The following is a 13,898-nucleotide window of genomic DNA, read 5'->3' on the forward strand; positions in this document are numbered from 1 at the left end:
ATCACCACCACTAAACACTAGATTTAATGAACAACCGTTCGGCGGTGTGGGTTTTAACGGAATACGGATAGGGACGTGGGAAGCCGGCGGTGGAGGGGAGTACCGCAACCACAACAACGAGCAACAAGAGAGCCGAGGGAGCTGGAGGTTTAGAAAGCTAGACCTGCCGTTGTTCGACGGATCCGACCCGGATGGGTGGATACTCCGAAGCGAGCAGTATTTTCAGTTTTACCGGTTGTCGGAGGTGGAGAAGATGCAGGCAGCCGTCGTTGCAATGAATGGGGATGCGTTACGGTGGTACCAATGGGAGCACCGCCGTCGACCGGTGGCCCACTGGGAGGATTTGAAGCTGCGCATCCTTACCTAATTTCGGCCGATGAATACGGGAACCTTGCATGAGCAATGGTTAGCCGTGACTCAAAGTTCCTCGGTGGTGGAGTATCGGAAGGCATTTATTGAGAGGGCGGCGCCGTTGTCAGACAGTCCTGAGAGTATAATGAAAGCTCAATTCGTAAATGGGCTAAAAGACGATGTTAAGGCCGAGATCCGGATGTTGAACCCGACTACCCTCGAGGATGCGATGGACCTAGCTATACGGGTAGAGGAGAGAAATCGGGTCAGTAATCTGAGGAAAACAGGTGGGGCGTTTGGAAAATCGGGTCCATACTCGTATTTTAACCGCAGTCCAGCATCTACCATACTCGGAGTTGGGCCGACCCAAATACATCCCTCGGCCCAAACACATTATCCTCACAATTCAACCCACAACCCAAACACTAACCCAAACACATCTAACCGAACCTATCCCCAAACCAACCCAAGTACCCACACCTCGGTAGCTTCGGTGAATCACCAAGCCTCCCCTTCCCACAGTCGTAACACCCCCGTGACGTCACGGTTCTCAGGCGAAGTAAGGCGGTTAACGGAGAGGGAGTTGCAGGATAAGAGAGCTAAAGGATTGTGCTTTAAATGCGATGGCCGGTGGACGGGACCCACCCACGTCTGCACCGCCAAGGGATTGAGTGTGCTATTAGTCGAGGACGAAGAGGAAGTGGAGGAGGCTGGAGAATTTCAGGCGATGGATGGTCAGGAGGAAGAAGAGGTTCCGACAGCCGTCACTATGAACTCGATTGTAGGGCTGACAAGCCCGAAAACTTTGAAGTTGATGGGAACAATTGGGGGCACGCCGGTGGTGGTGATGGTGGATCCCGGCGCCACCCACAATTTCATTTCGATGGGAACCGTCACGAAAGTCGGCATTCCGATCACGGGCACTAATTCTTTCGGAGTGTCACTGGGAAATGGAGAGGCCATTAAGGGTCGAGGATTATGCTGTGGCGTGAAATTGACCTTGAGGGAGGGGTTCGAATTGGTGGAGGACTTCCTGCCCTTGCAATTAGGGAACTCCGACGTGATTTTGGGAGTTCAGTGGCTCGAGAAATTGGGTGAAGTGGTGACAAATTGGAAGCTTCAAAGGATGAGTTTCGTGGTGGGGGGTGAGACGATCACCATTAACGGCGATCCGAGCTTAGCACGGACGGGGGTTACTTTGAAGGCAATGATCCGTACGTTGAAGAAGGAGAAGGGAGGACTGTTGGTAGAATTGAAGAGCTTAGAAGGGAAGGATGTTGAATCAGAAGGTGGTGGGGTACCAGAATTCTTGAGGGAGTTGATATTGGGCTTTAAAGTGGTGTTTGAAGAGCCCAAAGGCCTACCTCCAACAAGGGGGCATGAACACACAATTGTTTTGAAAGAAGGTAGTAACCCGGTTAGCGTTCGGCCGTATCGTTACCCTCAATTTCAAAAAGATGAAATTGAAAAGCTCATTCGAGAGATGTTGTTGGCGGGAATCATTAAACCCTCGACTAGCCCCTTTTCTAGTCCCGTGCTCTTAGTCAAGAAGAAAGACGGCTCTTGGAGATTTTGCGTGGATTACCGGGCCTTAAACAAGGAGACCGTCCCGGACAAATACCCCATTCCGGTGATCGATGAGCTTTTGGATGAACTCCATGGGGCAAGTATTTTCACTAAACTAGATCTCAAAGCCGGTTACCATCAAATTTTAGTCCGACCCGAAGACACCCACAAAACCGCTTTTCGCACTCATGTGGGGCACTACGAATTTCTAGTGATGCCTTTCGGATTAACCAATGCCCCGGCCACTTTCCAATCATTCATGAATGAGGTATTTCGACCCTTCTTACGTAAATTCGTTCTTGTATTTTTTGATGACATACTTATTTATAGTGTGAGTCAAGAGGAACATGTAGAACATTTACGACTTGTGTTAGCTACACTTAAAAATCACTGCTTGTTTGCCAACCAAAAGAAGTGCGAATTTGGGAAGGCCAAGGTAGCCTATTTGGGTCATATAATATCCAATGAAGGGGTGTCCGTGGATCAAGACAAAATCAGAGCCATGGTGGAGTGGCCCAAGCCCAAATCCTTAAAGGCCTTGAGAGGATTTTTGGGCCTCACAGGCTATTACCGAAAATTCATTGGTAATTATGCCCAAATAGCACAGCCCCTTACTGATAATTTTGGATGGACAGCCATGGCAGATGAAGCATTCGAAAAACTCAAAGAAGCCATGACTTCGGCTCCTGTGTTAATTATGCCGAATTTCCAGAAAACTTTTGTGATAGAAACGGACGCCTCGGGTTTTGGGATCGGTGCCGTGTTAATGCAAGAGGGTCGCCCTGTTGCCTTCTTTAACAAGGTGCTGGGGCCGGTAGGTCGCGGGAAATCGATATACGAGAAGGAACTAATGGCCGTGTGTTTGGCGGTGCAAAAATGGAAGCACTACTTGTAAGGGCGGCGATTTGTGGTTAGGAGTGATCAACAGAGCTTGCGGTTCATTGCACAACAGAGAGAGATCGGGTCCGAATACCAAAAATGGGTCCGCAAGTTAATTGGGTTTGAATTCGATCTGCAGTACAAACCCGGAGTGTCCAACCGTGTAGCGGACGCCCTTTCGAGGAGGGGTGAGGGCGATTTTGAAGGCGAATTAGGGGCGCTAATGTCGACCCAGGTTGTGGCGTGGGAGGAATTAGAGAAGGAGATTGAAGGGGATTCGACCTTGCGAGAATTAAAGGTGAGGATTGAAAAAGGAGAGGAAGTGTCGGGGTACTCTGTGGAGAATCGAAGGCTGTTGTATAAGGGAAGAGTTGTGATTCCACGCAATTCACGATACAGGGATCTTTTAATGAAGGAATATCATGACTCTCCGACAGGGGGTCACACCGGCGAGACGAAGACTTATTTGAGGATGGGCTCCGAGTGGTTTTGGGCGGGTATGAGAAAGGATGTGGCTGCTTATGTGGGAAAGTGTGATGTTTGTCAGCGTAACAAACATTCTCAACAAACGCCGGGGGGTTTGTTACAACCATTGCCCATTCCCGAGCGTGTGTGGGAGGACATAAGTATGGACTTCATTGATGGATTGCCGAGGTCAAAGGGGTTTGACACTATTTTGGTGGTTGTGGACAGATTGACAAAGTATGCACATTTTATCGGTCTCAAACACCCGTTTACGGCTTATGTTGTGGCGGAGGTGTTTGTTCGCGAGATAGTCCGACTCCATGGGGTGCCTAGCAGCATTGTGACTGACCGAGATAGGGTGTTTGTGAGTGTTTTTTGGCGAGAATTGTTCCGATTGCAAGGAACCGACCTCAAGAAGAGCACCTCCTATCACCCGCAAACGGATGGCCAATCCGAAGTAGTTAACAAGAGGCTTGAGACGTATTTGCGCTGCTTCGTGGGGGGTCAACCCAAGTCGTGGGCAAGGTGGTTACCTTGGGCAGAATTCTCTTATAACACCACTCCCCACGCATCCACCTTGATCACTCCATTTCAGGCACTCTATGGGAGAGAACCGCCTAGACTTGTGAGAGTGGGAGCAGGGCAGACCGTGGTGAGCACGGTAGAGGAAGTCTTGCGGGAAAGGGACTTCATGCTTGATGAGTTGAAGCTGAATCTGATAAGAGCGCAACAAATAATGAAGCGGAATGATGATCAGAGGCGTAGAGAAGTTGAGTTTCAAGTGGGAGAGAGTGTGTTCCTTAAGCTTCAACCCTATAGACAGAGATCACTTGCCAAACGGCCTTTTGAGAAGTTAGCTGCCAGGTTTTATGGGCCCTTTGAGGTGGTCCGAAGAGTGGGGAAGGTGGCATATCGGCTTGCACTCCCTGAGCACTGCCGTATCCACCCAGTGTTCCATGTGTCTCAACTCAAGAAAGCCGTAGGTGACATCCCTACTTCACCTACCATCCCACCTCAGATTTCACCCGAGCTTGAGTTAGTGGTTGAACCAGAAGGAGTCTTGGCAATCAAGCGCGAGGCGGGGCGTGGAGATGTCTATACGGTGCTGATCAAATGGCAAGGGTTGCATGAATTTGAGTCAACTTGGGAGGACGCCGAGGTCATTAAGGAGAAGTTTCCTACCTTCCACCTTGAGGACAAGGTGGCGCTTTTGGGGGGGAGTGTTGCAACGCACCCTCCTCCAATCACACTGACTTATAGCAGGAGGAGACCACGACAACAGCAGCAGGGCAACAACAGCATACCACCCACAACACTTGAGCCACCAACGGCTCCTTAAGTGGCAGCAGTACCTTTTACCATGGTAAATCAAGAAGAAGACAAGCTAGTAGAGAGAAGAAGACAAGAAGAGTAGGTAGAGCAATTAAGGCATTAGGCCCAGCAAAGAAGCAGTAGTAGTAGTATAAATAGCACTTGTCTCAACTTAGTTATTTATCCAGAAAATTGTAAGGCAAAACATGGAGAGTTATGGCCTAAAGCCATAGTTATTTTGTACAAGTTTACAACTATAATCAAATATTCAACCTTTCGACTCTATTCTTGTGAGAATTACGCTAGTCCGTTGCATTTCCTTGTCCCAACTGACATACGTATGCATTATAAAGGTGAGGATCGAGACTAGTCCAGAGGATGTAGGGGGCATGCATGCACTGTTGGAATCTTGACTGCAAGGGGTGGAATGACATCTCATGCAGCTGTTGTGGCTCGTGGCCGGGGAAAGTGTTGTATTTCAGGGTGTTTAGAGATCCAAGTGAATGATACTAACAAGGTGATTCCTATGTTTACTTTATATTTTAACCTTGATCATTGTTTATCAGATGTGATGTGTGAGATTTATTGCTCATTTTCCAGGTTCTTGTGGTTGGAAACAAAGTAATATCTGAAGGTGAGTGGCTTTCTCTTAATGGATCAACTGGCGAAGTGATCTTAGGGAAAGAACCACTTTCACCTCCTGCTCTCAGTGGGGATCTGGAAATCTTCATGTCATGGGCTGATAACATACGGCGGCTTAAGGTTATACAGTTTCGACATACTGTTTCTCAATTCCATGCATTGCATTTTCCTCATCAAATTTAGGCATCCCAAAAACTGGTCAGAATTATCTTGGAGTTATGTGCGGATATTAATTGTGTGAGTGATACATCCAAGCATTCATTATGAGCGTGCCTCCATGTTCCCTAAACAACTGTGATCTACATATGTATTTTGTCTATGTAGCTTTCGTTTTAGACTGTTTCTTTGACATCATGCAGAACATCGCAAATTAATATAAATCACATTCACTGTTAGTATATGTATAGGTCATGGCAAACACAGATACCCCAGAGGATGCATTAGCAGCAAGAAACAATGGTGCTGAAGGAATTGGACTTTGTAGGACTGAGCACATGGTAGTTTACACTTTTTCTCTTAGTAATCTATTGTTATGAGATGATTTGTTGGTGTTGCTTTTATATTTATCAGTAGTTATCACAAAGAAGGGCTATTTAAATATTGAAATAACATTGTCATGCCCTTGATGCTAAATTTTGTATATACTTATAGTTTCATAGCGGAAATATGATTGCAAATATTTCAAATCTTGTTAGACTCAACTTTGACAGGAGTCATGCTGGAGTTGCCTTTAATTTAATTTCAATAATCGCTAAATCGTGTGTTGTCTGTCCTATTCAAGTAAGAAGAGATTCTAATAATATTTAGAAGGGGGGAAATTTCAGTAGGTGATGAAAAATTCTTCATATGCCTTTGTTCTGGTCTGGTTCTTACAAGTCTTGAGATTCTTTTTTGTTAAAAATTTATATCATAATATGCCAGATAACTCAAGGAAACATGATTAATGTATGCATTGTCTTAGTTCTTTGCTTCAGATGACAGGATAGAGACAGTGAGGAAGATGATAATGGCAATAACTCCTGAGCAGAGGAAAGTAGCTCTGGATCAGCTATTACTTTATCAAAGATCGGACTTTGAGGGGATTTTTCGAGCCATGGATGGCAAGAAAATTTTATATTTTGATGTTTATTTTGGTTTAGTTACCTTGCATATAGGTGCTTTATTGTTATTTTTATTTTGTTAATTTCAGGGCTTCCAGTTACAATAAGATTGCTAGACCCTCCACTTCATGAATTTCTTCCAGAAGGTGACTTGGAACAAATTGTGAATGAACTGGCATCGGAAACTGGGATGGCAGAAGATGAAGTCTTCTCCAGAATAGAAAAGTTATTAGAAGTCAATCCCATGTTGGGTTTTAGGGGCTGCAGGTAATGGATAAGGTGTTCACATATAGTCATATATGTACTTATAACCTGTCAATTAATTTTTTTTTTTTTTTTTTTTTTGATATTCCGTTATTTATCAGGGCATTACCATACCATCTGAAATGTAGTCTTTCTTCAAAAGACGTTTGTTATAATATTAAGCAGCACGATCAACTTAATACTTGTAGGAGGGGGAGGGGGGGGGGGGGGTCAGCTGTATGCAGTCTTACAAAGAGGCTAATTTCTATAAATCCTTAATCAACAGAACTAAGCTCTAATACTATACTAAAATTAAGAAATGAAAGAAATCTTAAGAAGTCAATGTACTTTAAATCCCTTGTAATACTGATGTCAGAAAATAATGGATACTCTACTTCATAAATGGACATATTATGATTAAGCACATAAGCAGATAGGGGTGTCAATTCGGGTAAACAGTTCAGGTTTGGGTTGAGTTTATCAGTTTTGGGTTATAACGGGTCGGTTTATAACGAGTTGAAATAATTAGCGGGTTGGTTTGGGTCGGTTTTGAAAATTATCGAGTCAATTCGGTTTGGTTTTTTAATTGCAGTTTCTATTCGGATCGGGTCCTTATCGGGTCGGGTTCTAGTCGGTTCGGGTCATAATCAATTTGGGTTGAACCGGGTTGGTTTGAAAACGGATTTGGCCTGTTTAATGTGGGTTTCGGCTAAAAACAATTCGGGTCTTAATTAGGACGGGTCGTAATTGGTTAGGGGTCATACTCAATTTGGGTTAAAGTGGGTCGGTTCGAAAATGGGTTTCGGTTCAAAACAGATCGGGTGAAGTCGGATCCAATCTTATCATTTCAGGTTATAATCGGTTTAGATTGAACTTAGTTGGTTTGAAAACGAGTTTACCCAATTTGAAGCGAGTTTCAGTTCAAATCATATCGGGCTAAAATTGAATCAGATGATTATCGAGTCGAATTAGTCACATAACGGGTAGGAACGGGTCATGCTATAATCAAGTCAAGTCATAAATAAGTTGGGTTTATCGAGTAGTGGGTTGAAACGGATTAAATCATAAACATATTGGGTTACACGTTGTAAATGACTCAGTCAAAACGGGTTACGGGTTTTAAACGATTTGGTCTCAATAGGTTACGGGTTGTAAACGGTTCGGTCACAACGGGTTACGGATTATAAATGGCTCGGTCACAACGGGTGATGGGTTGGAACACTGTAAGTTTATCGGATTTTTATCGGGTTTTAATGGTTTTCGGTTTAAAATTGGTCGGGTTACTATCAGGTTTAGACGTAATCGGTTTGGGTTGCTTTCAACTTCGGGTTGTAACGGTTTGGCTTGATAACGGGTCGGGTTAGTAACGGTTCGCACAAATTCGGTTCTGTTCAGTTTCGGGTTGGAAAAAATTGGGTCGGGTTAGTTTTTGGTTTCCAAAAAACGGGTTTTAAATAGTTCAGTTCCTTTTTGGATCGGTTCGAAACAGTCGGGTTTAACAGTTCGGGTCAGAAACTGACAGCTCTATAAGCAGAATATCTAATCATTTCATCATGTGCACAATGACAGTGATCATAAGGTCACTAGGTTATTATAAATTTATTTTAGAACTTGTACTGATGGAACTTGATGTGTCCTTACAGGTTGGGAATTGAATATCATACCCTGAACTAACTGAAATGCGAGCACGTGCAATATTCCAAGCTGCAGTTTCAATGAGCAACCAGGGTATTGCAGTTCTTCCTGAGATTATGGTTCCTCTTGTCGGAACACCACAGGCACGGACTCTTTTCTTTTTGCCAACATTTATTTTCTTTTCTCTTTTGGACTTGTTACCTTTGTTAGAACACTGGATTTATTTCCTGAATAGCAGGATCAGTAGGCATAACTCTTGTTGGGAATATTGTACTTACTTTTTTTTTTTTTTACTTCTTTTCAAATATCTATTTTGATCCGCTTTGATCGTTGATTAGTTGGATTTTTGTTTGTGTTATGTTACCTAAACTATCGCATATCTGAGTGACAGGAGTTAGGGCATCAAGTGAGTTTGATACGAGAAGTAGTGACAAAGGTATTTTCTGAGATGGGTTCTTCCTTAAAATACAAGGTGGGAACAATGATTGAGATCCCAAGGGCAGCTCTAATTGCAGACGAGGTACAATAAAATTACTTTCTTCCTCTTAAAATTTCATATAATAGCTTTCGTATGTACTCAGGTGCTTTCCAACATACAGCTCTAGCAGAGTGAAAATTACTACTAAAGTTAGGTTTATAGACAGTATAGTTACAGTTCGTCGGACTTGTTTAATTTTTGTGCATATTTGAGGTACTGCACTTACCTAAAATATTGAAGTACAATATTTTATTTTGTAGATTGCAAAGGAGGCAGAATTCTTCTCTTTTGGAACAAATGATCTCACACAGATGACATTTGGGTATAGCAGAGATGATGTTGGGAAGTTCCTTCCTGTATACTTGTCAAAAGGCATACTGCAAACTGACCCCTTTGTGGTAAGTCAGTCTTACTCAATACTCACATCCCACCAGAATTGGCAAAATTAACTAGTCTACACAATGCTGCTCATTTTGAATTTAGGTTCTCGACCAAAAAGGTGTGGGCCACCTCATCAAACTTGCAACCGAAAAAGGCCGTGCTGCTAGGCCTAGCTCGAAGGTAAATTACAACATGAAGATCAATATGCCTTAATTATCAATCCATTTTAGAAATTGTTTAAACTTGAAGGTTTGTTCAAATTCAATTTATAGTCATTTTTTTTGGTCAGGTGCTAATTCAAAATAATTTACTAACCCTGTTTATTTTTTAACCTAAACACTTTTCCATTAGCGCTATGCAGTAGCATAGTCCACTTTGACCAATGTTGGTAATTATTATGTGAGAAATCATATAGACAAGTTAGATCTTGTTGAATTTGTCTCGATATATATTTATAATCAAGTCAGTGTTTTTAATCCTAGAGTGATCATGTGTCTCATGATGTGATGGTATTCATCTCTAAATAGCATTAAAAGGTAACTTGTGGTTGATCCTACTTGGCTCATGTTCTGTTTCTGTATATGAGCTGAGATCAAAATCTATATCATATTCGAGCCAAAAAACTGAAAACAGTTATGAAAAAGTGTTTAGGTTAAAAAGATGAGCTGAGATCAAACTCAATATCATATATGAGCATTTCGGATCTGGTTGATCCTACTTGGCTTATGAAAAAGTATAATTTTAATTTTGATAAGGAAATTCTTAGCCAGCTTTCCCGAGCTAAACACTGCCATGGAATTGAGCACATTGAGCCAAGCTTGAACTTGAACTCAAAATTTCATTTAATCCAATCAATTCAGCCTAGCAAGTTCAAGATAAATTGTGCCTTAGTTTAAACTTGTTGAAATTAACCTAAGTTGAGCTGAGCTATGTTTTAAGCTATGTTGAGCCATGTTAGAATTTACCTCTGCTTGTGACCCAGCCCTACTTTCATCGCTTTATCATGCAAATCTGTGATAACTCATACAAGGACCAACCTACCATTTGTACTTTTCCATCTACTAAAACACACTAAAAGTATTTTTTTAATACACTCACAGGTGGGTATATGTGGAGAGCATGGGGGAGAGCCTTCATCAGTTGCATTCTTCGCCAAGGCTGGACTTGATTATGTTTCATGCTCTCCATTCAGGTTTACTATGCTTATTCTTGTGCTTATACATTCTTGCTTAAGCATTTCATTTTTTTTATTATTATTTTTTTTTTTTAAACTTGAGCAGTATGAATATGGTTTTTATTTTGTTAACAGAATTCCGATTGCAAGACTAGCTGCTGCTCAAGTTGCTGTTTGAAAAACGCAGATGGTACATACAGACTACACCAAATGTAAATTGTAAATAATTGTATTGTACATCATAGTTTACAGGGCTCACCGCTATCCAATAAGAAGGGAGAAGCATCAGTTTATTTAAATGTGTAATATTTGATGCAAAACAAGCGCTACTGTCAATTTATGTATAACATAAAGTTCACAGCTTGTGATCCTTTTGTTCAACTATTTTATAAAAGCATAGTTGTTCAACTATTTTTTTCAAGCTATCAACTCGTGCTCTTGACAAACGTATATCAACAATTAATAACATTGCAAACCATAAAAAAAATAAAATACATATTGCTCACAAAAGTCCTATAATTAAATAGATAAATTACACACGAGATAACATTCTATAAGTACCAAGTAAACATATGATGAGCTTCATCTTTATAATATCTTTGACTTCTATTCCTTCAGTATCTGCTTACCCTTTGTTTTTATGTGTAGGTAAAAATGATAAAAAAAAAAAAAAAAAAAAAAAAAAAAAAAAAAAAAAAAAAAAAAAACCTAATAATTTAAAAGCATATTTCAGGACGAATCTAACAAAACCCCACTTATTGTTTAGATATGTAACGTGTAACTGGTTCAATGGAATGGATGAAGTAGTTTTGATTGAAGGTGGTTCAACCCAAAAAGATCCCACCCAACTATTCATTAACCCAGACAGATTAAAGTGATCCTCGATCAGTTGGCCGCAACTTAAATCATAAACAGACATGTCTATCTCTCCTTCTTGGTAGATTGTGTTGACAAAGTAGATGCAATTAGGCTTACAACAATAAGATGTAGTCTGTATGTCAAACCCTAAGTAGATGTACAAAGTAGATGCAATTAGGACTACACCAAAATTCTTAAGATCCTCGTCAAACTCTAAGTGATCTGCTATCTTTATTGTCAATTCTAATTTCTAAAGGAAGCTCGGTGTAACTTTTTACCATTTTTTTATTTATATTTTTTGACAGGAATTGAGTTATTATTATTGCACTGCAAAAACATGTGTATATATAAGAGAAAGAGAATAATAGAATGCAACAGTTGTTAGGAATTCTATGTTGCGTAGGAGTAGGAAACGTTCTAGTTATGGAGCCGTGTTTTTGTTGGATTAGGAGTCGGTGTGTTATTGGGAAAGTTTTCCTTCCTAATTTGGCGGCAAGCTTTAGGTAAAGTAGAAATATAATAAACTATAATAAACAAACTATACTAGGATCTAAAATACATTTTCTTCAAAAAAAAAAAAAAAAAAAAAAAAAAAAGGATCTAAAATACGTAGTAATAAGCTAAATATACCAATTGGTTGTTGGTGTAGTGGTGATTGGGACTACACTTGGTAGGGAGGACTCGTGTTCGATCCCCCGCAACAACAATCAGGAGGGGACTGGAACCTAACCACCCAGAACTGATCCCCGAATCCGGATTAGCCCAAAGGGTGAACCGGGTAGAAAAAAAAAACATCATGTAGTGTTAGGTTGCACCCTTTATTGGTTTTCAAGCATGTATCTCCAATAGTTTACCTTCTTGAACTTATGTGAATGCTGATTTCCTGCAACGCACCCTCCTCCAATCACACTGACTTATAGCAGGAGGAGACCACGACAACAGCAGCAGGGCAACAACAGCATACCACCCACAACACTTGAGCCACCAACGGCTCCTTAAGTGGCAGCAGTACCTTTTACCATGGTAAATCAAGAAGAAGACAAGCTAGTAGAGAGAAGAAGACAAGAAGAGTAGGTAGAGCAATTAAGGCATTAGGCCCAGCAAAGAAGCAGTAGTAGTAGTATAAATAGCACTTGTCTCAACTTAGTTATTTATCCAGAAAATTGTAAGGCAAAACATGGAGAGTTATGGCATAAAGCCATAGTTATTTTGTACAAGTTTACAACTATAATCAAATATTCAACCTTTGGACTCTATTCTTGTGAGAATTACGCTAGTCCGTTGCAGTTGGTATCAGAGCAACCATGCCGCCGACGCCGTTAACAGTGACACCGGAGAGGGTGGCGACGCTGGAAGACAAGGTGGAGGAGATTTGCGAGAAGCTCGGAGAAGGGGAAAATTCGCTCCAACATGAGTTGCTTAAGAAGCAGGACGAGGGTATTAACAAGGTGAGGCAGTCGTTGGAAGGGAAAATGGATCGATTCCGGCAGGACCTCACCCAACAGGTGAGCATGACGGCGAATAGGCACGAGAGAGCCATGGACGAGATTCGCAATGCCCTTAAAGCTCTGGGAAAACAACCGCAGCAAAACAACCGGGGAAACGAGGAGGTAGAGCAGCCCCTGAATCTAGGTGGTTTCGACGGATCACCACCACTAAACACTAGATTTAATGAACAACCGTTCGGCGGTGTGGGTTTTAACGGAATACGGATAGGGACGTGGGAAGCCGGCGGTGGAGGGGAGTACCGCAACCACAACAACGAGCAACAAGAGAGCCGAGGGAGCTGGAGGTTTAGAAAGCTAGACCTGCCGTTGTTCGACGGATCCGACCCGGATGGGTGGATACTCCGAAGCGAGCAGTATTTTCAGTTTTACCGGTTGTCGGAGGTGGAGAAGATGCAGGCAGCCGTCGTTGCAATGAATGGGGATGCGTTACGGTGGTACCAATGGGAGCACCGCCGTCGACCGGTGGCCCACTGGGAGGATTTGAAGCTGCGCATCCTTACCTAATTTCGGCCGATGAATACGGGAACCTTGCATGAGCAATGGTTAGCCGTGACTCAAAGTTCCTCGGTGGTGGAGTATCGGAAGGCATTTATTGAGAGGGCGGCGCCGTTGTCAGACAGTCCTGAGAGTATAATGAAAGCTCAATTCGTAAATGGGCTAAAAGACGATGTTAAGGCCGAGATCCGGATGTTGAACCCGACTACCCTCGAGGATGCGATGGACCTAGCTATACGGGTAGAGGAGAGAAATCGGGTCAGTAATCTGAGGAAAACAGGTGGGGCGTTTGGAAAATCGGGTCCATACTCGTATTTTAACCGCAGTCCAGCATCTACCATACTCGGAGTTGGGCCGACCCAAATACATCCCTCGGCCCAAACACATTATCCTCACAATTCAACCCACAACCCAAACACTAACCCAAACACATCTAACCGAACCTATCCCCAAACCAACCCAAGTACCCACACCTCGGTAGCTTCGGTGAATCACCAAGCCTCCCCTTCCCACAGTCGTAACACCCCCGTGACGTCACGGTTCTCAGGCGAAGTAAGGCGGTTAACGGAGAGGGAGTTGCAGGATAAGAGAGCTAAAGGATTGTGCTTTAAATGCGATGGCCGGTGGACGGGACCCACCCACGTCTGCACCGCCAAGGGATTGAGTGTGCTATTAGTCGAGGACGAAGAGGAAGTGGAGGAGGCTGGAGAATTTCAGGCGATGGATGGTCAGGAGGAAGAAGAGGTTCCGACAGCCGTCACTATGAACTCGATTGTAGGGCTGACAAGCCCGAAAACTTTGAAGTTGATGGG

The 13,898-nt window shown here is 42.6% G+C and overlaps 1 pseudogene; it reads left to right on the forward strand.

Annotated features, from left to right (window-relative positions):
* The first annotated feature begins 376 nt into the window (after positions 1-376).
* LOC145640318 (uncharacterized) lies at positions 377-10,615 on the forward strand (annotated as a pseudogene).
* The last annotated feature ends 3,283 nt before the right edge of the window (positions 10,616-13,898 follow it).

This window comes from Chenopodium album, chromosome 7 (assembly GCF_948465745.1).
Source record: "Chenopodium album chromosome 7, dcCheAlbu1.1, whole genome shotgun sequence".
Lineage (NCBI taxonomy): Eukaryota > Viridiplantae > Streptophyta > Magnoliopsida > Caryophyllales > Amaranthaceae > Chenopodium > Chenopodium album.